The following is a 26,876-nucleotide window of genomic DNA, read 5'->3' on the forward strand; positions in this document are numbered from 1 at the left end:
ATGAAATCGGAGCCTTCACGCACTCAAGCCTCTTAGCAAACAGCTCCACCTCCGATCCATCAGACTCCCTCGCTGTAAGTGTCAGCGCGGCTTTTCCACCGCTCAAAATGGAAGTGGGACGTTGAACAAAAACATACATGCACAGAGCAGAGAGGGGGGAGAGCGAGAGGGGTGCGCGGTGATTCTGCTGCACACAAACGCATGAATAATGACTGTGTGTGTTGAACTCCGGCTGAACCCTTTGCACCAGCATAGAGCCAGATCTGCTCCTCATGGCACCCAGCTTACGGCAGTGCACCCGGTGACCCCCCGAAGCCACAAATGTGCACACACACACACACACCTACGCACACACACACAAAACGGGGGCAACAAGGGGCGCTGGCTGCCGCTCGGGGCTATTGTGACTGGTGTGTGACTCATTCCACGCTGCTGCACCTGGCTATAGTTAGAGCCCAGGACTTTCCTTTGATAAACTCTGGAAATGTGTGGGAGGGCCGTGGCGCAACAATCCACCAGGCCAGCGGGGTTAGATAGTTGGGGTGGAGGCAGACGGAAACACTGTAGATTTTACTGCTAAAGTCACCTTTGCTTTTATTTTTGTTGAGAAACTTATTCAATTCATTCTTTCGTTCGGCTGTTTAGAAGTGAAACGATGGTTGCGTAAGATTCAGGCCTTCAGAGGTTCGACTGTGAACTTTTTCCGTGACTTCTGTGACTCTAATCGATCACACATGATGACTTCTCAGCTAATACTTTCATATAACAAAGAATAAATTGATTTTTTATAACCAAGGCCTGAAGAAATGTCATCTGCCAGGGCATAAAATTTCACAAAAATGTGTTCCTTTCCGGGGGCAGACTCTTTTCAATGGGACGTTTGACCATGAACAGTTAAATTCAGAATAGAAACTTAGTAGTAACTTGCAAGCACAATTTGGTGTTTATTTATGGATATTCTACCATATTTGGGCAACACACTAATAACTACACATTATTTAGCCTTTATAAATGATGAGTTAACAGTGTATTAATCATGAACAATGCATTAGCTAAGTGTGACTAACACTTAATAACTACTTAACAAAGGAATAAGTCAAGTATGAAAAACGATTCATTATGAGTTTGGCATTAAATGTAGTAGTTAAGTAGTTATTAAGTGATGAAGTAGTTGTAGTAGTGTTAGCTAATGAATTGTTCATGATGAATTAAGTGCTAACTCATCATTTATAAAGGTTAAATAAGGTGTAGTTATTATAAAGTGTTACCCATATTTGTTTTAGCTTTTGATGCTTAAAAAAACTGAACTGAACTTGTTGGCCCCTAATCCACTAAAAAGTGAATTTCTCCATTGTCAGATCAATAAAGGCTTATCTTATCTGCCTCCGATGGCACATGGTCCTCCCTTTGGTACCCGTGGGCCCCCTCTAGACACGCCCCGTACCCTTTCCAGTATGTGCGTTATCGTTAAAGTCAAGCCATGACTTTCTTACCAGCGCAAAAGTCAAGCCAATCACTATTACCCTGCACAATACGTTCCACTAATACATCACCTATTCATTTGGCTATTAGCACCATTAGCTAAATTGGCCCCAGCTAACGCCAACATTGTGGCTGTTCATGTTTTCCACTTCCCCCCGATGCTTTCCGAGTCTCTCTAACCACTTCTGTCAACATGAACCAAGTCGCAGTCCCACTTGTCTAGTTCAATTTTATATGGCTGACGTGCAGACTTGCGGTGCAGCCTGAATGTGAATAACAGACTTCTGGTTTCGAAGGCATGTGTTTCACTTGGCCAAAAAGGAAACTAAAAAAGGTGCCTGTGTTTTGAAGAGAGGGGATCTCGCGTAGAGTTGTTAAAAATCTGTAGAGAGCCCATAGCAAACATCACCGTGGCAAAAGAGGCGGCCATCTTGCGATCGTCAAATTATTTCAGTTAATTATATTGAATGAAAGCTATATTTTAGATTAAGTTTTGCCGTTCAGATAACTGTCTAAATGAGGGCATGTTATCCCTGAAATATGAACATATTATTTACATTACATTAGATAGGGCAGTGGTTCTCAAGTGGCATGGCTTCGGGACCTACTTTCAACGTATAGATACAGACGGCATCTCTGGAATCGCCCAACTATGGTCATTTTTAAAAACAGTTAAGGGGGAAAACAATTTTGAAAAAATGTAAATTTTCTCTAATTATTCAAAAACTACTGTAACAAACGCTGAATTATGAATATAGTTTTCTACTAAATAATGATACAAAGACATGGGGAGGAGCAAAGTGGTTCAACAGCCCATAAATACATAAATAATGGAGAATGCTAACATAATGCTACATGTTTGCATCGGGCTAATGCTAACGGTTAGCTGGCGCGAGCTACAACTGCCATTTTTTCACTTCTACTGAACAATCTGCTGTGAGAAAATATCCCTATGGACCCGATTTACACTGGACTTTATTTGTATGTGATAAATAAGTTCATATTCCACCAGAAAATGGCTAAAAAGAGTGAAGAATTGTGTTTCCCAAAAGATTCTATTTTCCCCCTTGACGAGGCCACGCCCCCTTCTATGACGAGATGCCGTCTGTATCTATGTTTCCCTGGATTGCCATGGCAACGTCCCACCTAGAGTTATATCACATATGGTGTCCACCTCTGTTTAATGCAAGCTGGCAGCGCGATGTAAAATCCCTGCTTAGCCGTTCTAGGAAAGTCGAGCCACCTGCAGATCCCATGACTTCCTGTATCTAATTCCAGCCTCTGAGACTGTCTGACGAGCGGCTTTCGCTCCGTGGCGTAAACACGGCGTGTTTTCGTGTGTTGAATCAGGCATTAGTCGTACTCTTGTAATGCCTCTGGTGAACTCACATGCCCCAGAAAAGCCCTGATTGTATTTTCTCCTCCAACAGATTTACAGCGCACTGTAAACTCATAAGCCTTGGGGAACTATGCTTCAGCGCCGGTTGTTTTTAAAACTTTGTCATAAAATATAGTCTTGTGCAGCATGTGCTTTAGAACCTCACTTAGTATAATCACATTGCACAACTTTATAATCAGCAGCCAGCTCCCAGAACGGAACAATTTGCTTAGCTGTGATAGCCAAGGTAATGACGTTATTTCTTCATGCTAGAAGTTTTCTAACCTCGATGCACTTCCCGACGCTGTCAATTTGTGCTGCCACGGGACGCCTCTGCTCTCTAGCCTGTGACTGACACCAAATTCACTTACTTTGAGGCAGCTCTTGACTCCATCTAGAGGTGAGGAGGTGCAGCAGCAAAGCAATCTTTAATACAAATATTCAACAGTATTATATTTCAGCCACATAGTTCTAATATTTAAAAAAGAAAATGCTTGTACAGGATTGTACTTAATACTCACTACTGCCACCTCAGGTCATACGTGTAACTGCAGCTTCTATATTAAGCTCGTGCATGACGGCACTTCGGACCCGAATTAACAACTTTTTGAATGACAGTGCAGGATTTTAGAGGCAGTTGTGGTGAACAGGTCTGGGCTCATTCTACACCTTAGGACATAGTTGGAACATGTAGGGGGAGGAAAATACTTGGTTTTAACATTTTTAAACTCTGTATAGTCCCTTTAAGTAGCATACAGCGTAATAACTTAATACACTGGGGATCCCGGGTTGTTAATGTGTAAATTTTTGGGTCCCAGCCAAAAACGTTTGGGAACCCCTGAGCTGGGCTATTATAATTAAAAGGTGAGAGACAGGGCTGGTCAGGATTTTGATTAGTAGGGAACGCACATTTTAGAACCAAAAACAAGCTTTCACTTTTAGCTGACAGCAAATCTATGTCACTGAACACACTTCGACGCAGAACTGCTCAGAATGGGATTATTCCAAACTGTATGAATGAAGCAAAACACTAAACTCCAGTTCTGTTTTTTGACGAGGAAACAGGTGTTTTATTATGGTTAAAAGCTCAAAAAAGTTGGTTCTGTGACATCACAAAGCTTGTCCAAACTAGAGAGCGCAAAACAATGTTTGAAGTGTTTAAGTGCTGAGGGCACATCCTTTCAATGTGTATTTTACAATCACGCAACCCAAAAGTGACAGACTGCCCTCAAAATCAACCTTGACATGCGTTCTCTTCCCAGCCCTTGGTTAAAAGCGCCCTATGATAACAGCACACCTTTCCTATTGGCTTTCACTAGTATTTGTGCAAACATGGCAGCTGAGTAAGAGGCATGACCCCGGCGCGGGAGGGAGGGAGCGTATTGCGAAAGCCAAATCCCTCTCATGTCGGAGCCCGCTGCTGCGTCGGCGGACCCTGACCTCATCCAGAGTTTACACGCAGTCACCTCATGCTGCTTTGTTATCTGCAAAAGTCGCAAACCAGCACATTCCAGCCCTCGGCAACGCAACAAAAAAATGTCAGCGAACAGATCCTGCTGCGCTGTGAGAAAACCAAGATAAGCAAATAAATGAGCGCCCCGGCTCTATGGGCCTCTGATGGTGGTATAGCGGAAACTCCAGTGAGAGGCAGGCTGTTCACTTTACAGATGTTAATGTTTCAGTCGTGCAAATATAGTCCGGACGTCGCTCTAGTCCTGGTTTAGACAGGGTTGAGTCATAGTTTAGACTTGGCTTTTGGTCCTGATAATCTTGATATAGATTGGGGTTTGTCCTAATTAGTCTCGGTGTAGTCTATGTTTTCAGTGCAATAGTTAAAATCTGGAAAGGTTCAGGTCTTCATCATGTTCACTTCCGTAGCCTGTAGGTTAGGGCTGCATCACCAAACGGTCATGACCCAACATTTATATTGCAAGAAGCCACGAGGTATTGCGAAACTTCTAAAGTCTTCAATTTGACATGAGATTTTCATAGTTTTTGTAGTTATAGCCTAAAACAAATGCAGGGTAACTTCAAAATAAGCAAAAGTTCAGTTTTATCATCATTTTGGTCCTGATTTTGGATCATGTTTTGATGAAATAACAATCTTTTACAATTTTCAAGACTTTTTAAAAAGATTTTTAAAAATCCCGCAGCCCTACTGGAGGTGAACACCTATAGCTTTGTTCCTCATTCGTCCATATTAACTTCCTTTAAAATAATCAGAGGGTTTTTGGTGACTAAAATCTCTCACGAACACACTGCGCAACACGGAAAACACCCTCATCCAGACGCTATAGACTTAACAGCATATGTCAAGAGTGGAGGGGATTTATGTAGGTCAGTCGTGAAGTGCGATCGGGGCTTTGCGCGAGTTGCTTACTCAGCAGCCCAGAGCGCGGCTTAGCTCCGTTTCAGACCTTTTTTTTTTTTTTTTAAACTGACCACGGGGCAGTAAATAGCCACAAGGAGGATCACAGACTTCACAGCTGATTGGCTCCATGCGACATAAACAGGAAGCTGAGGTCGAGTCACGGCAAAGGGGCGGTAAACACAGACCCAAGGACACAACCGAAAGTCGAAAGTTAATACAGAAAAAGTCATAGGAATAGAACATTTTTGAAATAAAAAAACTCTTGAGAATGTCACATTTGTGTAATAGTGTAAGCAAATTCATTCATTCATTCATTATGTTACAATGTATACAGCTAATTTTCCACCATACTGTACCAATGGATTCACTAATATTACTACTAGTCACTAATATACACAGTAAACTAATATAATATTTTTCAAGCTTTTCTATTTGAAGCAGAAGCGACTCATGCCCCTAGAGGCCATAAGCACCACTGCAGGTGTCGTAGCATGTTGCGTTTTTTTAACTTATTAATTGTCCGTGAGAGTAAATACTACGCTGACAGAAAGGACAAAGGGAGAGAGGGATATTGTACATCCAATTACACAATGGAGATCATTTTTTTCACTCCTACTTGGCTGTAAATACTGCTTAAATGGCGCCAACCTGCAGTTAGCTTACTTAGTTACTTAGTTCTTCTTTAATATTGCCCCTTCACTGGTGTAAAACTATGAGTAACAGTTACCAAATGCATTTTTTTCCATCCAACAATAATCATTCATAGAAAAAGAAGAACTTGGAAATGTCAAATATTGCCTATGGTTAGACAAACTTCATCACCTCTGACACGTAACTTACTCCCACTTTTATTTAAAGCTACGATACTCTTACTTGTGGCCAACGATTGCACGCTCTTCCCAGCTCTGGAATGCACCCTCTGATTCACTGCATTGTCAGCAAACACACGCGCACAGATAACAGAGATGATGTATTGCGTTCGGTATGTTTACAGAGATGGCCGACGCGCTACAGAATTAAGTGAGTCATTAACAGCAGGCTGCTAACTCGAACGGCAACTATATTTATTATTACCGAAGTACCTTGTGGCACACCTTGTTGACTAACCATTGTGTAAAGTGCAGGCCTTTGACGGTAAGAGTTGTCAGCGTAATTAGATCCTGGAGCAAAGTAAGCTGTGAGGCGGCTTCTTTTGTCTAATATGAAACGCCGTCTTCCTCTTCTTTTCGATTGCACAATGCGGATTACGTAATTGAGGCATGCTGCAACCTAAGAGGTTTCACTTCCTCCTGACTTTTGACACGACTAATTCATTCTTGGGTCATAGTGTGTCGCGGCAATTGCAGATTCATAAGAGAGGGGGGAAAAAACAAACATTTGTGGTGATTTGGACTAGCTTCTGTTTTGAGAGATATAGAAGCTTTGGGAATTAAAATAAGTGCCTGAACACAAACAGGTCTTGTAACTCTTGACTCCACCTACTGGAAGAAAGTAACATTACAGGCAATATACAGTGTATTTCTGGCATGGCCTTTACTATCTTGACGGTTTGCAGCTTGACAATGGATTTGTTAGCGACATACTTTGAACTGAAAGCTGTGTAAATTGTAGTGATGTGACGTTCATGACCGAGCAGCTCTTTAAAGCAGAACTAAGTAACTTGTTTACCTTAATAAAACATTTTCGTAGTCCCTCTGGGGGTAATACAAGTGTGGATGGCAGGATTGGGGGGTCTTTCATCTCCCCCTGGTGTCTCTGGCCAGAAAAGCACAATTGCAACTTCCTTCCTACGGATCGGAGTCACCAATACACACGAATGGAATAACGAAGAAGAAGCTAACAGGCTAACAGGCAAAGCTAACTGCGGGCTAGCGCCACTTAAACAGTATTTACAGCCAAGTTTGTGTGAAAAAGATTATCTCCATTGTGTGATTGGATGTACAATATCCCTCACTCCCTGTGTCTTTTCTGTCAGCGTAGTATTTACTTTCATGGACAATTAATGAGTAAAAAAAGGCAACATGCTACGACACCTGCAGTGGCGCTTATGGCCTCTAGGGGCACGAGTTACTTAGTACTGCTTTAAGATGAACGGTTCAAACCAGATCTCGATTGTGAAAAGAGACAGATCTTTTTTAAGTCAGTTTTACCCAGAACTCCCCACTACAAACACAAGAATCAGCCCAACAATGGAGCAGGCAACACAAATGAAAGCATTTTGCACTAAAGTCAAAGCTTAATGCAGGCTCCCAGTAAACAGAATACATCATTAGTAAATTGTGAGGGGCAGATGAAATACCTAACAAATACTATTCATTCAAGCATTCTTTGCCCTTACAAAACAGCCAATTTTGTGAGTTCTTTTGTTGACAGTATGTTTTCGTTTTGCTTAGACATCAAATTCAACTTAATATTACGTTTGCTTGACAATGTTACATCGCATAATTACACTCATTTGTTGTCTTTGTTTAATATCCACACAGTTGGGAGCTAATAGCGCACACGGATACGGTGACAGATTGAGGTAAATCTGCTCCGAAAACCCAAACACTGCGATGTCTCCAGGCACTGGCTCAGCAGCAGCAAACATGCGCACGGCGGGCTGTTGCATGCTTCCCTGACAGAGTGAAACGAGCAGAGTGGAAATAATGAGTGACATATCAGCCCTGTTACCCAAAGAGCTTTTAGAGGCGAAAAAAAACAACCCTCCTCCCACTCCTCTCCTCCCCCCTGTACTGACTACACACTGTCGCTGCCTGGCTTTGAAGGTCAGATGAGAAACCGGAGAGTGACTGGTTCAAACAGGCCCCGGGTGGAGGGAGGGAGGGAGGGAGGGGTGACGAGGGGGGGGAGTACATTTGGGGCGTGTCCTACTGAGCATGCCCAGTAGAGGAGGAATGCCGTGTGATGGCAACACAGTGGGCTCTCCCATCTGCTGATGCACTTCTCGCCCCCGAGCCCTTTTCCATCCAGTCTAGTGAGCAGCCAGATCAATTTACTGTGGAATGAACACAAAGTTGAAAGCTGATGCACGCAATACAACGCACTCCGCGAGGCCACACAACACCCCTCCCCAAAACACACACATTTTCACACTTTTGTGCACAACCACAGTGACACGTAGTAGCCCTGCAATGCAGCTCGGCAAGAGAACAGACAGGAAGCGTAGGAATGTACTCTCAATGCACGCTCAAAAAAAAGGAAGGGGTTAAGTTGAGGCGGCGATACTCTGTGCAGGGAAAGTCCCAAGTCTCACAATCTGAGGTTTATGTTGCAGCAAAGCCGATTTGGATACGAGTTTGCCTGAATTCCTCCGGCAAAGTGCTGAGTCATGATCCGCTGAGATGTCTTCGTTAATCATTGGGGTGGGACCTGCACCGCGTGATGTTTGTGCAATGAATGACGAGCATTGTTTTGGAGGAGGGTTGTCATGTCTACTGTGCCGCGGTGCAAAAATGGCGATACATGCATGAGATCTTGCACAAACCGGGGCAGGCGGGTGACGGGGCGGGGGGACTCTTCAACGCATGCAAAGTGGGACCACATGTGTGTTCACTCTTATAAATAATTGAGAAGGGCCTGCCTCGTGGAGGAGAGCAGGCGCTGACTAGGCACCGAGGGTGGCAATCTTAACTACTGTGACAAAATGCTGCAGAGTGGAAAGTGACATTTACGGGATATTGATGCTGAGGCGTGTTGTCAGACTCCTTAATGGGCTGTGTGCATGCAGCCACAGGGAAATTGGCTCCAGCCATTGCTCTAGCATTGTGAATTTTCAATGTGTTCCGGTGATTGGAAATATTGCCTTTCGAGTCGATGCCAGACACAGTGTCAGTCATGCAGAGTCGATGAGGATTACCATTAAGTGCAGTGTTTACAGTTCACTGCCAATACCGTGTTATTTCACAACCAGGCATCCGCACAGGCCACTGTCCACTTCAAAGCATATCCGAAAGGTCGACGCACACAAATCTTCTGAAATATATGAGATCAAAGCCCATGCAGTTTGTTAACCTAAGATGTGTCAATGTTGCTTTTAACAATTCTAATGCCTTGGTTACACTGTCAGCAAAATATGTCTATGTCTATGAACATTGGACATGTAGTTAAATCCCCGGTGCCAATGTTCCTGTTTTCATTAGGGCTCCGCACATGTACAATATTCCCCAAATACCTTTTGCTTTGTTTTTTTACCTGAACTTATGGCTCCGACAAGCCTATATGATTATCAACCTGACCCTGATCTTCAAGACAACATATCATGCAAAATGTGAGTTTTAAGACATATTAGCTCAAAATAAATCAACAGAGAATTAAGACGCAAAAGGGAGCCCAACAGGTGAAGGAGATATCATGGAAAATATATCTTTTTATGAGCCTTTAACCATGTTATAATGTTGTTGCCTCATCAATAACATACCAAGACCTATGCTAGGGCTGAAAGATCATATCGATATTGAGATATGAACATTCAAGATATCAATATCGCAAAAGATAAATATATCGTTATCGTATTTATATCGAGATATTAACATGTTAAAACAGAAAAAGCAAGATAAAAACGATCTAGATTTTCATCAATAAAACCGCACTCTTTTGTATTATGATTTTATTTTTCTGAATCAGGAAGTTTGGGCATCTCTGCTGAGACCCCCGCCACCCGGCCCCGGATAAAGCAGAAGAAAATGGATGGATGGATGGATGGATGGATGGATGGATGGATGGATGGATGGATGGATGAAAAATGCTGACTTTTCACCTAACCCATAGCTATATCGTATCGTATCGATATCTGGCATGAATATCGAGATATACAATTTTGTCCATATCGTTCAGCCCCAACCTATACGATGTCATTTCATTCCCCCAAGTTTCTGTAAACCAGTTTCCTGAAGCCGTCTGTTGGACTGTTCATTTCTTTTTATGTGTTAACATGCTACAAATGAAACCCCATATTCCGTGATTTTCTTTCCCCTCCGTTGCCTGCAGAGGGCGCTCCAGGCCAATTCCAATTCCGCACCTACACAGTCCATACTCTTAACTGACTTTTCCACTTAGACCGTACAACAAATCAATGCTGAGATGCAAACAAAGGCAGGTTTGTAAGCCACAACTATGCACGACATGTCCACTTTGAGAAGAAACCGGCGATGGCATTGAGCTCTGCAGCATCTCCGTTTTCTAGAGATACTTATGTCATGTTGCGGCACCAAGGAACATATTTCTTTCATGATAATCGTAAACACATCGTAAAGAAAGATGGCTATGGCTTGTTGTCAGATGCACATGTTTTTCTCTAGCTTCTTTGTTGTCTCGTTTACCGGTTGCCATGGTCTCCGATATAAAAAGTCGGCTATGAATAACGTATACCCATCTTAGCAACCGGCGCACAACACAGTCAGACATGTGCCATTACGCTGATTATCTCCAAGGACACGGAGAGTAATTAACCCGCACTTATAGACCCTCTGATTGGCATAATTATGTATACTGTAATGTCGGCGCATATTTTAAGCGGCAGGCTACACTTTCGTTCGTTCCCAAAAAAAAAGTAGTGTGAGAAAAGTGGATTCAGTGGAAGAATGCTAATCAAGGTGCGCTGGCTTCACCACAGGAATAATCCGAGCGTAAGCAGAGAGGGTATAATACAGTCTTTATTTGCAAAGTCACGTCTGTGCTTTCTGATATGGAAATGAGCCTTCCTTTTGAGTAATTGAGAAGTGCTTTAGAAATTCAGCCCTGGTTTTATTGACGCATTGGGTGGATAAGATGTTGGACAGATGACGCCGGAAATAAGGCACTCAAGGAAGCCGTGACGGTCAATGTTGGTGATGGAGAAGGAGTGGGATTTTGAGTGCCCAGAACTTTTAGTTATTAAGCAATGGGCTTTTCTTGTATCGGAAGGTATTACCCGTTGTAGCGGTAGCAAGGATAACGGCAGAAGCTCAGCTGGTGGAGTGTTCGCCCACTCAATGCTTGCCTGCTTGATCCCAGTTCTTGCCAGTGATACGTTCTTTGCATCCTTAAAGGAATAGGCCACCGTTTTTACATACTGAGATATGTTCTTACCTTAGCTTTGACGAGTTCTTTAGGACCTGTCTGATCTTCACCCGTGCCTTCAGTCACGTAAACACAGCGCAGACGGCGTTAGCATTTAGCCTCTCCCCCTCTCCACTATAGCTCCAAAACAGGTCAAGATAGAAGCTACCAAGCTCTTCCACGTTTTCCCTATTTAAATATGGTTACGTGAAGTGTTACACTACAAAGTATAATTACACAAAATTAAACAATGTGGATTTTCTAAGCGGATAAAACGGGGGACTATATTGTCAGGCGTAATAATACCAGGAGTAATTTGGCATCCGCACAGTAAAGTGAAGATTACTGTGCAGTAAAGTGAAGATTACTGTACTATACTCGAGTCAAAAGTTCTTTGAGTTCCCAATGGAGGTCAGAAAGTGCTATACATATAGAAACCATATAGCTTTAGTTGCAGCTAAAGCCATCAGAGATTGGGACGGTCTTGTGTAGGCCTTCAATCTGGCCCAACAAACACCCAAATCAAACGGATTAGCTCTGAAAACTACCCTAGATCCATTTGCTAAAGACTTGTGCAGGTGAACAACATCAATACCATCTATTTGTGGTTCTTGGGTGAATACTTTTGCATTGTTGTAACATAAGTTCCACATTATATTTTCTGATGCTTTGAGTTGTTCCATGGCTCTTTCCTAGCTTTTTATATTGTTTTGGCTTGTCTAACTTTAAGGACAATGCTCCCATTAAATCCCAATCTCTACTGGTGATAGCAGTATGGAATTTCTTTATTACGGTTAAAGCAGTACTAAGTAACGTGTTTACCTTAATAAATCCTTTACGTAGTCCCTCTGGGGGTAATACAAGTGTTTATGGGATGATTGGAGGGTCTTTCATCTCCCCCTGATGTCTCTGGCCTGAAAACCATGCTTGCAACTTGACTGCCACCGGACCGGAGCAACCAATACACATTAATAGAATCACGAAGAAGAAGCTAACATGCAAACGGGCAAAGCTAACTTAGGGCTAGCATCAGCATTTACAGCCAAGTTTGAGTGAAAAAAGTATTTCCCTATATCCCTATCTCCCTTCGCCTTTTCTGTCAGTGTAGTATCTACTCTCCAAGACAATAAGTAAGAGTTACTTAGTACTGCTTTAACCGGGGAAACCAATTAGTGGCAGTATTACAGCATCACTTAACAATGACATACTGCACCAAAATAGAAATTCTGGTCAATGTTGTATCAAGTATCAAATATCACATCTTCAAAAAAGAAACCCCCATCTTGTTTTCCATCCCTTCACCTCTAAACTATTACCGCCCGCTTACAGACCAGCACTTTCTCCCTGCCACTTCCATTCTGAATACACCCGCTCGGCTTTGCTTTGCTTCGAGGGGTTTCTAAATCGGGACCAACTGATATACTCGCCACCTACTCATGTGTCTCGCTACTGCCAGCCTCGGTGACCTCAGTCCACCCTTTCTTTTTCTTCCTCACACTGCCCTATGTAATATTTCTTTAGTATTCACTCGGCCATGTTGAACCCCCCCCCCCCATCCCCGACCGTGTGTTACTATTGCCCTGACCACATGTACGCATACCCTCACTTCAAAGCTTAGCAACAGCTGTTTTTCATTGTGTGGCCAAGCGGGGAGCGGACTGACATTTCGAGCTCGTATTTTAAACGCAGCCATTCTTATTTTAGTCCAAGGGCTCCTCTTTGTGCCTCCTTCATTCCTGCAATGTTTTGGGTCTCGCTGAAGCCTGCCTGGATACAGCAATGTGGCCAGTTTTCCCATCGAAACCTGGGGGTAAGTGCTCGAATGGGGCACACTTTTAATGTGTGCTTGGAGGGGAAAGCGTAGGTTCTTTAAGTGTTTTAAGAAGCGACGTGTTGAAGGCTTTTGGGAAGAGGGATTTTAGTGAGTTGAAGAAGATGTAATGGCTTTATAAGTTATAGTAAGTACTTTAAACTTTGACAAAAGTGTTCTCTATTTGCCGGCCCCCTGGAAAGAGTGACATAAGATTGACATAAAAACTTACATAAGACAATCACTGTAAGCTGTTTGATCCCTTGTTAGACCTGGGGTACCATTGCCATTACAACTACTATGACTACTTACCTAACTACTTCACCACTTCCACTATCTAATGCCAACATCTTCGTGTTTTTGATTTCTTTTTCCCTCCACATTTTGCATCCTCTTCTTCAGTGCACACGTGTAAAAAGCCTGAAGGTTTTGAGTTGTTGTTTTTTCTCCCCAGAATGACGCCAAAGCAGGATTTGACAGTGCATGTGCAGCCGCGGGCGACATCTCCAGAGCAGGCGATGAAGAGTGTTTCCTCCCAACACTTCCCAGGACGAGGGGTGAGAGAGAGGAGGGAGGAGGAGGGGGGTGCCTGTGGGCGGATGGCTTCCATAGAAACACTATCCTGTAACACTTGGACCGCGTCATCAAGGGGAGGTGTGCAAAAACAGCAGCTCTTTCTGGGAACTGGCCCGTGAGGATTCTGTGCACCGCCGTGATTGACAGTTACCCCTGCGATTATTGGGCCTTAGGGGGACGCAATCTCCATGACAGCTGTGGCTCCAAACTACACGCTCTGCAGCGAACTTCAGGTTCCCTCGGCCCAGGCGCTGCTGACGTGTCAGTTTTAAGTGGTAGCTGCTTGCCAGACTTGACAACGCTTGTTTCGGGGAGAATGCAGGAAAGGGCATTGACGCAGCACGAGAAGGAAAGACGTAAGATTTCCTTTAGATAATTTTCTTAGCCTACATTAAAAAGCACGGTGGCAATTTCACAGCTGAGATCAGGATCGTAATGCAACAGAAATTGAAAAAAGGTATGTTTGTGGCAAGCAGGGAGCAACGTCCCTGGAGTTATGTGAGCTAAACCAATCGTAAAATCGAAACATATTTGCATAATTCAGGCTCAAAGGGGCTTGATGCAAGGTAGCCATTTTATACTCACTACTGCCACCTCAGGTCATACGTGTAACAGCACCTTCTATATTAAGCCAGTGCACCCGAAGTAACAACTTTTTGAGTGACAGTGCAGGATTGTAGAGGCAGTTGTGGTGAACAGGTCTGGGCTCATTCTACAGGACATTGCTGGAACATGTAGGGGGAGGAAGATACTTAATTTTAGCATTTTTAAACTCTGTATAGTCCCTTTAAAGCCACACCGGGTAGAATTTAAAAAAATGACAGATTATGACAGATATTTTCATCATTGAAAAATACCTCACAAATGTACAAACAAACATTTATGAGGCTCCCCTCTCCTAAGGTATGACTGTAAACTTTACTGGAAGTGGGTGTGGCTCGTCTCCATGGAGATGTGACGAAAGGCAGTAGAGTTTAAGATTTAAACAGATTAAGATTTTTTTATTTTTTTGTTTTATTTTTTGTTTTATTTTCTGTTTTATTTTATTTTTATTTTTATTTTTCTTAATTTATTTGTCTATTTTTTCAATTTTTTGGGACTGCTTTTTACGCAGTTTTGAGTTTCTCTGCCCATCATAAGGGAAATGGGGATGTGGGGGGGGGGGGGGAATGGGGAAAAAATGAAAGTGTAACACATGCAAAAAAGTGCAAAATGCCAATGCAATGTAACACTTCAATAAAAAAAATTGATCACAAAAAAAAAGATTTAAACAGGTCAGTGTCTCATCCAAATCAATTGTTTTATTACACACTGCAGTAACAGCATCCTCTGTGTGGAGCTGGTCAATAGGAGCAAGTTTTGTTTTGCCACAACAGTATAGTCCAAAATGTTACGCAGTGTACCTTTAAACACATCATTTGGGTACCTCCGCATTGATACTTTATATTTTAACATTTGTCTACGTATGGGAAGGATAGACAGGGTGTGAGAGATGGTCAGGGTTTAGATTAGGCCTGGAACGTCCCCTACAGGCAGCGGTGGTAATGACACATGATAGAACAGGGAGTGCAAGCTTTCATATTCTGCTAACGGCATGAACTGCTCAGAATGGGTCCAGTGAAGGGTTATGAGCTTTGAAAATGTGGATGTTCATGTTCCGTCTTTGATGCAACAGGAAGTACAGATCACAACGCCCGAGTAGTAGAAGAAGAAGCAACCGAAGTTAACAGAATTACTCGAAAGTTATGTGAATGAAGTACGTTTTGGTGACGGAACAACACTGTAACATGCATGAAAGAGGAAGTTCAAACTAACAAAGCTGTTGTTTTATCAAAGTGGTAACCCCTCGACCCATTTGATCACAAGGGTAGGATTTCTGCGGACGTGACCATCATACAGTGACTTCATAGCGCGTCGTGCAAGAGTTCGGCGAGCTCAGTTTGAAGCTTTGAAAATCGAGACAACTAAAGTGCTGATCAGCCGAAAAGAGAGAAGAGTGAGAGAGTGAACGAGCCAGATAGAGAGAGAGAGAGAGAGAGAGAGAGAGAGAGAGAGAGAGAGAGAGAGAGAGAGAGAGAGAGAGAGAGAGAGAGAGAGAGAGAGAGAGGGGGGAGGCAATGCATGTGTGTGGTTCAGGGCCAAGATCTGAAGGCGGATCAGGATTTCAGGGGGTGGGGGGGCCCGTTGGTAGGCGTGTGGGGGGGGGGGGGGGATTGGGCTTTGGAAGGGGGCAAAAGGGATCTATTCCAGTCTGAAGAGAAGGTCAGTGTGTAAGCTGATAAAGGCAGGAGGCAGTGCGAGTCAGCTGACGCCCGCAGCTGTGTTTGGGACATCAATATGAGCCTTGTTCAGCCACTCACACACACACCCCTCTCTCGCTTTCTCCCCCCCACCCTTTTCTCCCTCCCGCCACTCACCCTGCTCAGTGTATGGCTTCACCACCCACTCTGACAGAACATGACTAATAATAATAATACAAGTGCACTGATATGCAGAGGTAGGACACCCCTTCTTCCTCTCAGCGCTAGCAAAACAAACAGGCCACTAATTTGGAGGAGATCAGTGAATAGAGAAGGCAGGACGCACACCACAATACTGCCTCCTCTGCCTGACACCACAGCATCATGATACGCTACATGGTATACTATTTGAATTGACGACCAGCAAATGTGTGTTTCTTTTTTGTGGCTATTGTTTTGCTTTTGTTTGGGGGGTTTTTGGCCAGGAAGTGTATTTTTCAGCACAATTTCTCATGCATTTAACCTCGTATTTCTTTTCTACCTTGTTTACCATACCTTTTTTTTCCTAGTCGTCAAAGTGGGTAGTGTCTCCTCTCTCTCCTCTGTTCCCCTCTCTCAGCTCTGATTTATGAAAGTAGGCCATGTGCCCATAACTGCTGCATCAAGGCGCACGGCGGATCCTCCAGAGGCCGCACTGTTTACATCAGCCCAGACGACTGCAGCACGTTGCACAATTCGCCATCGCCAGCAGCCTCTGTTTGTGAGTTAACGGCAACGCGATGCTTTTGTTCTCCTGGTCCTTGAGCTTGAGCGTATTCCCGCAAACATATCTAGTTGGTGAGGATCTGCAAAGTCATTACCACGAGCCCAGTAAGAGCCTTGTAGCTTCAAAATACTCCAGTTGCAGAGAAATTACAAGTAGCTCTTTCCTAGAACTAGTTTTCTGTTTTTCTACAAACTGAAATCTGCTTTCTTTGTGCACTACAGATTCACTTACTACTAGTTTGGTGACATGGTATTTATTTACATCTTCCACTCTATACAAGGAATGTGAATTGAATCATTATTATCAGATTGAAATTGCAATTGAATGATTACAATGAGCGAATTGCAACAGCCTCCATTATTAGGTAATATCTGGGTAAAATAACTTCTGCAAATAACAAAATATCCATCTCCATGTGGGGCCTTATTATGTAAAACAGAAAACAGCCAAACCCGAATAATTTGCTGGATTGAATAACTATTTTACAGTCTTTGTGCGTGAGGTTTTATTGTCGCAGAGTACCGGAGCGTGAAGCGACCGAAACAAAGAAATCCACAAATGCAGCGTGTTGTTCCAGCATTTTTTTCTTTTTTTTTCTCCGCAGTCAGCGTCGGCGGCGAGGGAAGCATACGTGTTTGTTTGGGTCGCAAACAATTAGTCCCCAAATGAAGCAGCCGCGGAGCACTTTGCCAGCGGTTTCCATGACGACAGTTCAGATTGCACCGGTGGGGGGGGAAGTGGTTCAGATGAACATGAACAAAAGCTTTTCATGTCCCAAAAGTGCACCGCAATAACAGGTATGACAATTTAAAAAAAGAAAAAAAAAGGAATCATTTTAGTGATTAGAGAGCAGTGTGTGGCTGATGGATGTGAGGCTGCCAAAACACACATACGTTAAGGCAAGTGGGTAAAGTTTAGATGTAATGGTATGAAATCGAATAGGGATCTTAGAATTTTAAGAGATTCTGTGTTTTTTTTCTTGTTGTGTCTGCACTGCCTGATAAAATGACTCTCCACCTGGATTATAATCTGGGGGAGTTGGAGCTGGTTAGGTCTAGATTTGGCAACACTATGAGCTCCTTGAAAGAGACCAGCTGACGACCTGAACATCCTCAATGACCAGGTTGTTCCATCAATTGGATTCGTTCTTCGCTGATGGTGCGGGCATATTCCAAGATGACAATGCCAGGATTCACTGTGCTCACGGTGTGAAAGAGTGGATCAGGGAGCATGAGACATCATTTTCACACATGGATTGGCTACCACAGAGTCTAAATCTTAACCCCTTTGAGTGGAGTGTGCTGGGGAAGATCTTGGTGAAAAATGAATGCAGCAAGGTAGTGACCGATTTAGTGTGAGCTTTACATGTGGACTCTTGTACAAAAAATACATGTATGTACAACATATTTTGGCTAGGAGGCGCTGATGAATATGATTGCCCCCCAAAAACACCTGTTTAGTGGTCGTTTCCTATTTATTTGTATTGTTTGCGATGCAGAAACTATCCACCAGGGTGTGCTGCAGCGCCCTCAGCACCCTGGGTTCTCACGGCCTTGCCAGAAAGTTATGATGATAATCTTCCAAATCCACCATTTTAGGTCCTATATTTTTGCTTTATTTGAGCTTATACAACACTTTAGCCATTTCACCCTTGACATAACTAATTATGTATGTATTTAGAAAATACCCAAACAAATTCAGTTATGCAGTTACACCAAACGCCAGCAGAGGGTGCAACTGCTTCCTCTTATGCATCGTGACCATGCAGGGCAGACCGGGAAACAAGAAGAGAGTTTGACCACGGACAAGATCAGAACGTTGACATGAAGTATATTGTTAAAGCAAACTGATGTTAAAGCAACACAATAGGGGAAGGGGTTATAGTGAAATGCATTTCTCAACTCATCTAAAAAAATATGAATGAATGTAAATAAACTAGTTTGGTGAAGGTGTCTAGACTTTATAGATCCTTTAAAGAGGGGGTATTATGTTTTTTTCAATCACACAGCACCAGTCTATATCACACTACAATGATGATGAAACCTTCTGTTGGTCTGTAAATGCAGTAAATTAGAATAACTGCCTTGTATAAAATTGCTCTCTCAAAATGGCTGCAGCGAATGTCTTGAAATAGGCCTCTGTCTCTTTAAGAACCTCTGACCCTTTCAGACACGCCCCCTCCACACGCTGTCTGTGGCATCAGTGGGGAGCGGGTTCTGCTGAGGAGCAGCGGTTGGTTACTCGGCTGGTGACGAAAGCTCGGAGGCGTCTCCAGGAGGTGGGGGCGTTCCTAGGAGGACTCAGGCAAACCTATCCCTTAAAATGGCCGCCATCAGAGTTTTTACAGATTACTCAAAAATACGTGAATGTGCCAAGGCAACACTTCAGGCATGTTTTTAATGAGGGAATGACATAATAACATGATGTAAAGCTTGAAAAAGTCGATTTTGCATAATACCCCCCCCTTTAAGTTGCACGACTGGAAACACACAAACAACCACAGACTTTCACAGACTGGGGAAACCATTCCACGCAACATGGCGCCCATAAAACTCCTGCACTTGTTTTTGGACTCACAAAAGTCAACAGAGGGCTAAACTCACTAACACAACGGCAGCTGTAGCGATCACACCACCCATTAAAGCCGCGTAACCCACAGCAGTGCAGGGCCCAGACTGTGAAATAGAGCTAAGTTCACAATAGTAGCTTTCCCCCATTGGCCGTATACGCTCGCCCAGTGCTGAGTCAACACACAGGCTGGACTGCTGCAGTAAGCCTTCCAGCAAAAAAACAAGGACGTCCGCCATTTAGAGATGCTATTTTCTGTGCAGTTTTAGACAATTAAGTCATAGGACACGGTGACATTTTCAAAGGAAGCCGCATATGCCCATTTTGTGCTCTTGCTAGTCCAATTTCCTCTCGACAAAATGCTGGGTACATGAGGTATAATTGCGGAGAGTTTAATGACGCATGGTGGGTTTTCAGTTCATTTAGTCTGTTCAGCCGTTCATATGCTTTTTCCATTTCTGCCTCTTCTCTGTACATTAGCTTCATGAGGCTTATAGTCCAATTAACAGGAGGTAAACAGCTTCACCTATAGAAAAAGGCATAACAAAGGGCTTGCTATAACAGTTGAGTCTTTACATCCAACCACTTGAGGTTTTGATCTAGTTCCCGGACCTTTTGGTGTTGGGTTAGTGTGCCTGCCTTTGCGTCTGGGTGATGTTTCTCTGAAAGCCCTTTTCCACCAAGCTGGTGCTGGGCCAGTTCCAGTTTCAGAACCGGTTCTTTCGTTTTCCACTGAAAAAAACGCTGGCTCTTGGTTCCAAAATCTGGTGCCGGTTGGGAACCAGTTAAAAGCTGGACCAAGAAACGAGCACCAGTGATGTCAGCGGCTGGGGGCGTGGCTCTCTCCTCCAACAAACAATCAATATGAGTTAGTTTGTGCTTATAACTTCCTGGAGAAGCCAAAACAGTCTCTGTGGAGGAAACGAACTGTTGCTTTGCTTTATGCTCTTCGGCTAAAACAAGAGGGAGCAGTTAGAAAGAAGAAAACAAAATGTTAACGGCTGCTGCACTGCAAAAAGTATTTAACTAGATCAGTATAAACATCTCAATTTGAGCACAATAATCCAAATTTTAGTTGTTTTGACTAGTTAAGAAGTTCTTGGGCATTTGTCCTAGATTATTTCACTTGTTCTGAGATGTTTCTGACTCATTTTGATACATTTCGTCCTTATTCCAGGTCATTTTCTTTGCCAATGGGGAAAGAAAATTGGTCTTATCTCATTGGCAACTTTACTTTCTTATTTCAAGCGAGATTTACCCTAGAACTGGTCTGAAATGTCCTCAAACAAGCAAAGTAAACTTGGTCCGATCAGGAAAAGTGTCTAAATGAGTGAAAACCGCTCAAAACAAGATCCATTTCCTCTATTCAAGTCATTTAAGCCAATGCTTGATATTCAGCTTTTTGCAGTGTGTGACAGGAACATAAACCTATTTTTCTGTATTTTATCACCAGAAGTGGCTGTAGGAAGATGTTACTATACATGTTTTACGTTGACTTCCCAAAGCGTTGCTATGACAATAGGCACAGCTCTCATTTTGGTGGGAAACCAAGTCAGTATGGAACCAACCCGGCACCAGAACCAACTCTGAACTAGCTCTGAACCAGCAGCTTGGTGGAAAAAGCCCTATGAGTGCCCCGGTTTCCTCCATCAACCCAAAATGTATATGGCTTATACTGAACACAGTGGTTGGTTAGTCACAGCAGGGCAAATCAGATATTGCAACCTTATCACTCAAAGACTCTATCCACGGGTCGCAACTGAGGTAAAGCAAGACTGTTTGACATCGAAAACCAAACGCAACAAGGTAAATCTGAGTCCAAATCTGTCTTCATCCCTCCCCCTCCCTCCCCGCCTGAACAGTGGCTGCTCATATCGTTCGATCACATCTGTATTCCTGAGTCACTGCCATCCGGTGTCTGCACGTCGCCATCTTTAAAGGGAGCGCTACCCAGACCTGTCTCATTACTCCAATTTCCTTTACATAAACGCCAAACACGAACCCATTTGTCTCTGACTGCGCCACAGCTTTACTCAACCGCCCTTTATACATATATGAATCTTGGCATCTTATTCCATTTCCTTTTGGCCCCGGAGCTTTGTAAGGCGGTATTAATATTCTGAGGCACGCAGGCACGCGGGGAGATGAAAGACGTCTTATTTTCAGTACAGATCCCTAACCTAAATAAACACACACTTTTTTTTTTTCCTCCCCTCTACCCTCCGAGATATTTCAGCTCCCCAGCCTTTGTTGTTGGCTGCCTTTGTAGAAGTCCTTGTATCCTCGGCTCGGCTCCTCCCTCCTCCCCATCCTCGACGCCTACGCTCCTCTCTCCGCTCTCATAACTCAGCCGTTACTTGGCAACATGGTCCCAGCTGGAGCCCGCATCAGTACAAACCCCCCCCCCCCCCCTTCCCTGCATCCCGTCGCTCTGTTGCCAAGGTAACAGCCAGCAGCATCCAGCATCCGTCCCCACTGTTGCTACGGTGATGGAACGCACACTTGATGCAGGAGGAGGAGAGGAAAAGGAGAGGACGCGGCGTGAAGGTGGCCAACATGTTACAGGTTTTAATTCTTATTCAGAAAAATGGCGGATGAAACATTGCCGTAAATGTTTATTAATGACATTTTTTGCACCTTGTGACATAAAAGAATAGGACAAGTATATTATTACTCTTAGGGGCAGCTCAATTTTGCAAGTGAATCGAAATCGCTTTTTGAATGGTTGCACTTAGCAAAATGCTGGCATTAATCTAAGGAGCATAAATTGTCTTTCCTACAGGCAAACAAGCACATATCCTGTCGCCAAAGGGTCTTAAACCCAGTAATCCCAATTTTAAATCACTACAAACATGTTCCCAAATGTGCATGATTTTCTTTTCAGCCTTTTCAGTCAAGCCTAAAAAGGTGTGGCCAGGTTTTACAAGAAATAACCTTCCTAGACCAGAGTAAAGAGGGTAATTTGTAGTATTTTGTTGGATGATAACCTAACCAAGCACAAATCAACCCATGTTTTTATCCATTTGAGTTTTCCCAAGAGCTACACACTGACTGAGCATAAGGGGCTTCTCCAAATGCAGAAATTGTGTTTATACAATGCAGCACAATAGGGAAAAAGGGACAAGCAACATAAAAATAGCGTTAATGTTGCATTAGTGTATCTTCTACCTATGAAATCTATCAAACTCTGTAGATCAAGATCAAACTGTATCTAAAATGATTATTTACAATCACGCCCTAAGCCTAGACCTGGGCATAAGTGTAGATCTGTTCAAAAATAAGTCACACTTTCTCCGGCACTAGAGCAGTGTCCCTCCTTGTGCGCAGTAGATTTGGCCATTGTCACCTGATTACGGTCCCAATTTTGCGAACACGTTTTATTCAAATACAGACACAAAAGTTGCTTCCTTCCCATTTACAGTCAGACACTCAGCAAGATCCGTTTGTGCTTTTTTCGGACATGATTTCTTTATGGGACACGCCGGCATTAATAGCGGCTCTATCTCGTCTCTCTCGCACCTGCACCATCTCCACGGCCGCTAAAAATAACGCCGGCAAAACACATAGCAACCACACCAACGGCTGCGTGATGGATTACTGTTTTTGCGCTATTATAATCCCTCCCATCTGGCGGCGTGCGTGTCTTTACCTGCTAATTTACCCCCCGTCCCCCCTTCCCCCCTTTTATCGCTAACGTGGGCGGCTGCTGCTGCTCCGTATCTAAACCATGCAGCAGCACGACGCACGCCTCGGCCTTCTTCTTCTTCTTCTTCTTCTTCTTCTGGGAACAACAAACCGGCCCAGTGTCCCCGTCTCCCGCATCCGTCGCCACGGCAACCGCATCCATCATCACCCTCCGCAGCGCGATCAATTGATTCATTATTGAACGAGGAGCGCAGACCCCCTTCCTCGGCTTCCCGCTCACGTTTTCTCCGGGCTCCTGCCCCCTTATCCATCCATTATTGACGAGAGGGGGAGAGAGAGGCCCCTGTCCACTCGCCGAACTGGGGGAGGAAGAAGGGCGCCACAAAAAGCATGCGAGGAAGGGCGGTGGACATTGTGGCATTTATAGACTGGGGGGGGGGGGGGGGGAGCGTAACCTCTTTGTCGATGAGGGATATTATTAGTAGTCTAGTAAACATGTTGTTATTGGGAGATCTTTTGAGAAACGTGGAAATACATCAAGGCAGGCTCAAACCAGGTCACAGTCTAGAGTGCATTTTGTGCCAGTCGTCTGTACCATCTTTCTCTACTGCTGCTGTTGATCAGTGATGCATGTGCTTTATAACAAAACTACATTTGTTCATACGCTGGACATTTGCTTTCCTTCATTTTTCTCTTCTGAATTACAGGTTTCAACGCCTGTCAATGCTCAGCCTGCTTAAAACTGAAGTCAAAATAAAAAACTTATGCCCACCATGCATAGCAATACGCTTTTCCCCATTACTTTTCCCATCACCAATTTGACCACCAGACTGAACCTACAATAAACTTCATAACTGCCCTATATGTGTCCGACTTCGCTTCTTTACAAGAGTGTTGAAGAATCCAGATAATCATTTTATACAGTCCTACAATCCCGAACATTGGTCCTTCGAGCCGGATCCTATAGTTCCGAACATTGGTCCTTCGAGCCGGATATGAATTACAGGTTACAGCGCCTGCCTGCTTAAAACTGTCAAAGTCAAACTAAAAAGTACTTATTTATTTGAAAAGGGGATTGTCTGAGGTTACTTCCTCATGCATTACTCTCCATTTGCCAAGGCTTTGGACTGGCAAAAGTGCACACAAAATGCTGGTATTTATCTAAGGAGCATAAATTGTCTTTCCTACAGACAAACAAGCATCTATCCTGTCGCCAAAGGGTCTTAAACCCAGTAATCCCAAGTTTAAATCACTACAAACATGTATGATTTTCTTTTCAGCCTTTTCAGTCAAGCCTAAAAAAAGGTGTGGCCAGGTTTTACAAGAAATAACCTTCCTAGACCAGAGTAAAGAGGGCAATTTGTAGTATTTTGTTGGATGATAACCTGACTTTTAATACTTAGCACCCAGACAAGCACAAATCAACCCATGTTTTTATCCATTTGAGTTTTCCCAAGAGCTACACACATACTGAGCATAAGGGGGTTGTCCAAATGCAAAAATTGTGTTTCTGTAAAACAGCACAATGGGGAAAAAGGGACAAGCAACATAAAAATAACATTAATGTTGCATTAGTGTATCTTCTACCTATGAAATCTTTCAAACTCTGTAGGTCAAGATCAAACTCTATCTAAAATGATTATTTACAATCACGCCCTAAGCCTAGACCTGGGCATATGTGTAGAAAAAGTACTTATTTATTTGAAAAGGGGATTGTCTGAGGTTACTTCCTCATGCATTACTCTCCATTTGCCAAGGCTTTGGACTGGCAAAAGTGCACACAAAGTCAAGTAGGCACACAGATGTAGAGATTAGTGGGTCTCTATGTATTGCTATTCAGGTTTTTGTCACCTTTTGGTTTGGTGCTCACTTTGAACTTCTTAGTTTAGTCCTATAGACCTTTTTTTCCCCTGAGGATAATGCCTGTTGTGGACCTGGTTCAGATCTGGTAATAGCCAGAAATACAAATATGTTCTTAGATACAGTACATTGTGTTAAAAGTTTCCCCACACTACTATAGAGCATTTAACGGGAATATCTAGACCAGCTATAGACAATGAGATCAGAGCAAAGAGCTTCCTCACATTAAAGATAACTGCACGGTGCAGCGCTGGGTGTGGACTTCTCTTGTTGCCAACGAGAAGCGCTGAGCCCAGTCTGAACAAAACACAGACGGTGTACGACTGGAAAAGTGTGCACTCAGAGGATGATGTCAGCTGCGTCCATCTCTCTGGGAATTACATCATTATTGTCTCTGTGGCGTGGTCCGATGCTGGGAACTCTACTAATGCAGTAAACAGGACGTCCCGCTGGAAGAATGGAGCTACGGGGCCCGCTTTTAACCCAGGCTTTTCACCCGTGGGGCCCCTCTCGAAGCGTCATCTGCGTTAAAAGCCCACAGAGCCGTACAGTGCATTGGATTAACCCAGTGTTTGTGATCAGGCAAAGTGCAGTGATCCGCGAGATTTGACGGTCACTCAACCCTACATGACCCGTAACCTCAATACAGGGGAAGGTTGTTTCTTTGTTTGTAATGTATTCACAATTATACAAGCAGGATTGAGCAAACAGGCATGTCTTTATAATGAATGTGCTATTTTGAGAATGGCATTTGTGCTGCATCTGCGAGCAGACTGTACTGTACTCAACTGGTGTGGCTTAGGGACACAAATTCAATCGACTATGAACAAGACATGGCCCAAAATAAAGATATGTCACATTCAGCTTGTTAGTAAGATACTAGTCCAGGTTGAGTTTTATCTTCATCTTTAAACAATGCCAACTAAGGTTAAGGTATACTTCATTGTCCCCACAGGGTCCTTTGCATTTGACCAAGTCCAAGTGTTTTGATGTGATCAATAACTCCAGTATTTTACCTTTTCATTAGTTTATAATTGCTGCTAATCCCAAGATGCTTAGCGATATGACATCACATTCCTGAAATCTATTGACGTTACAATCAAAGACTGTAAAATTAAGAATGGGTCAATTGTTGCCCCCTTCTTCCTGAAGTCGTGAGGGAATGGCGGCTGGCTCCAGAAGTTCCTTGTTCTAATCGACTTTCCTTTGAAACTTTATGCGTTATAAATTCTTTATTATAGTTGACCAGGTGGGGGGAGTTTGTGGTTGCAAGGAACAGAGCACTAGATAAATAGTTGGGCAGGTGCAAATGTCTGCGTCTGTGACAGAGGTGGGTTAAAATTATATATTTGACAGCTAATTAATGTTTTTAGTATAATCTCATGTGATAAGTAGCCAGTTATTAGTTTCTGGCTCTATTTATTGTCATCTATGCTAAGCTAATGTGTGTGATAGCTAGTTATGCATAGTAATAAATTGTTCCCCGTTACTTTTCAGATCACCAGACTTTTGTAACAGATTGAACCTACATTAAACTTTGTAACTGCCCTTTATGTGTCCGACTCCGCTCCTTTACAAGAGTGTTGGGTGAATGAAGAATCCAGATAATCATTTTATGCAGTCCTACAATCCCCAACATTGGTCCTTCGAGCCGGATCCTGCAATTCCCAAATATTATGTCTTTATTGAACGTGTTCGTCCTAACATGCGCAATATCGTCCTATTTGTTTCCTTTCACTATTGTTGTTTTCGCCCTATTCTAAATATAGGAGCTGGCTCAAAAACCTAGCTAAATTGCTAGCATGTTCAAGTTCAGGGAAGCCACCCTCACTGTGTCCACTCTCAATTTACAGTCTGAGGCTACAACAGTCCAAATTTCACATCGTTAAACACAGGGATGTGGATAATAGAGCTCCCCAAGCCTATAAATCGCCACGAGATAGACAATGTGTTCAGGTACAGGCCATTATTTTTATGTCTAATGATGTAGTGAAAACGTTTCCTAGCAACAACATGGAGAATATTTGTTGTTAGAGCAATCCAGTCCAGCCAAAGAGACTAACCTCGAGAGGAAAAACTAACCGGGGGAAGCAGATCAAAATAGACTTTTATGTGATAATGAACGACCCAGCTAACATAAC

At 43.3% G+C, this 26,876-nt stretch overlaps 1 long non-coding RNA gene across 2 annotated transcripts in view; it reads left to right on the top strand.

Moving 5' to 3' along the window:
- The window catches only part of LOC306965417, a 45,439-nt gene extending 19,039 nt beyond the window's left edge, over positions 1 to 26,400 (top strand). Inside the window, exons 3-4 of one of the 2 annotated variants that reach the window (XR_013793022.1) lie at positions 13,535 to 13,637; positions 26,233 to 26,400. This is a non-coding gene — a long non-coding RNA (uncharacterized lncRNA). The remainder of the gene's footprint in view (positions 1 to 13,534; positions 13,638 to 26,232) is intronic. The other variant, XR_013793023.1, reaches the window with a different exon arrangement.
- The last annotated feature ends 476 nt before the right edge of the window (positions 26,401 to 26,876 follow it).

This window comes from Gobius niger (assembly GCF_951799975.1).
Source record: "Gobius niger genome assembly, chromosome: 7".
Taxonomy (NCBI): domain Eukaryota; kingdom Metazoa; phylum Chordata; class Actinopteri; order Gobiiformes; family Gobiidae; genus Gobius; species Gobius niger.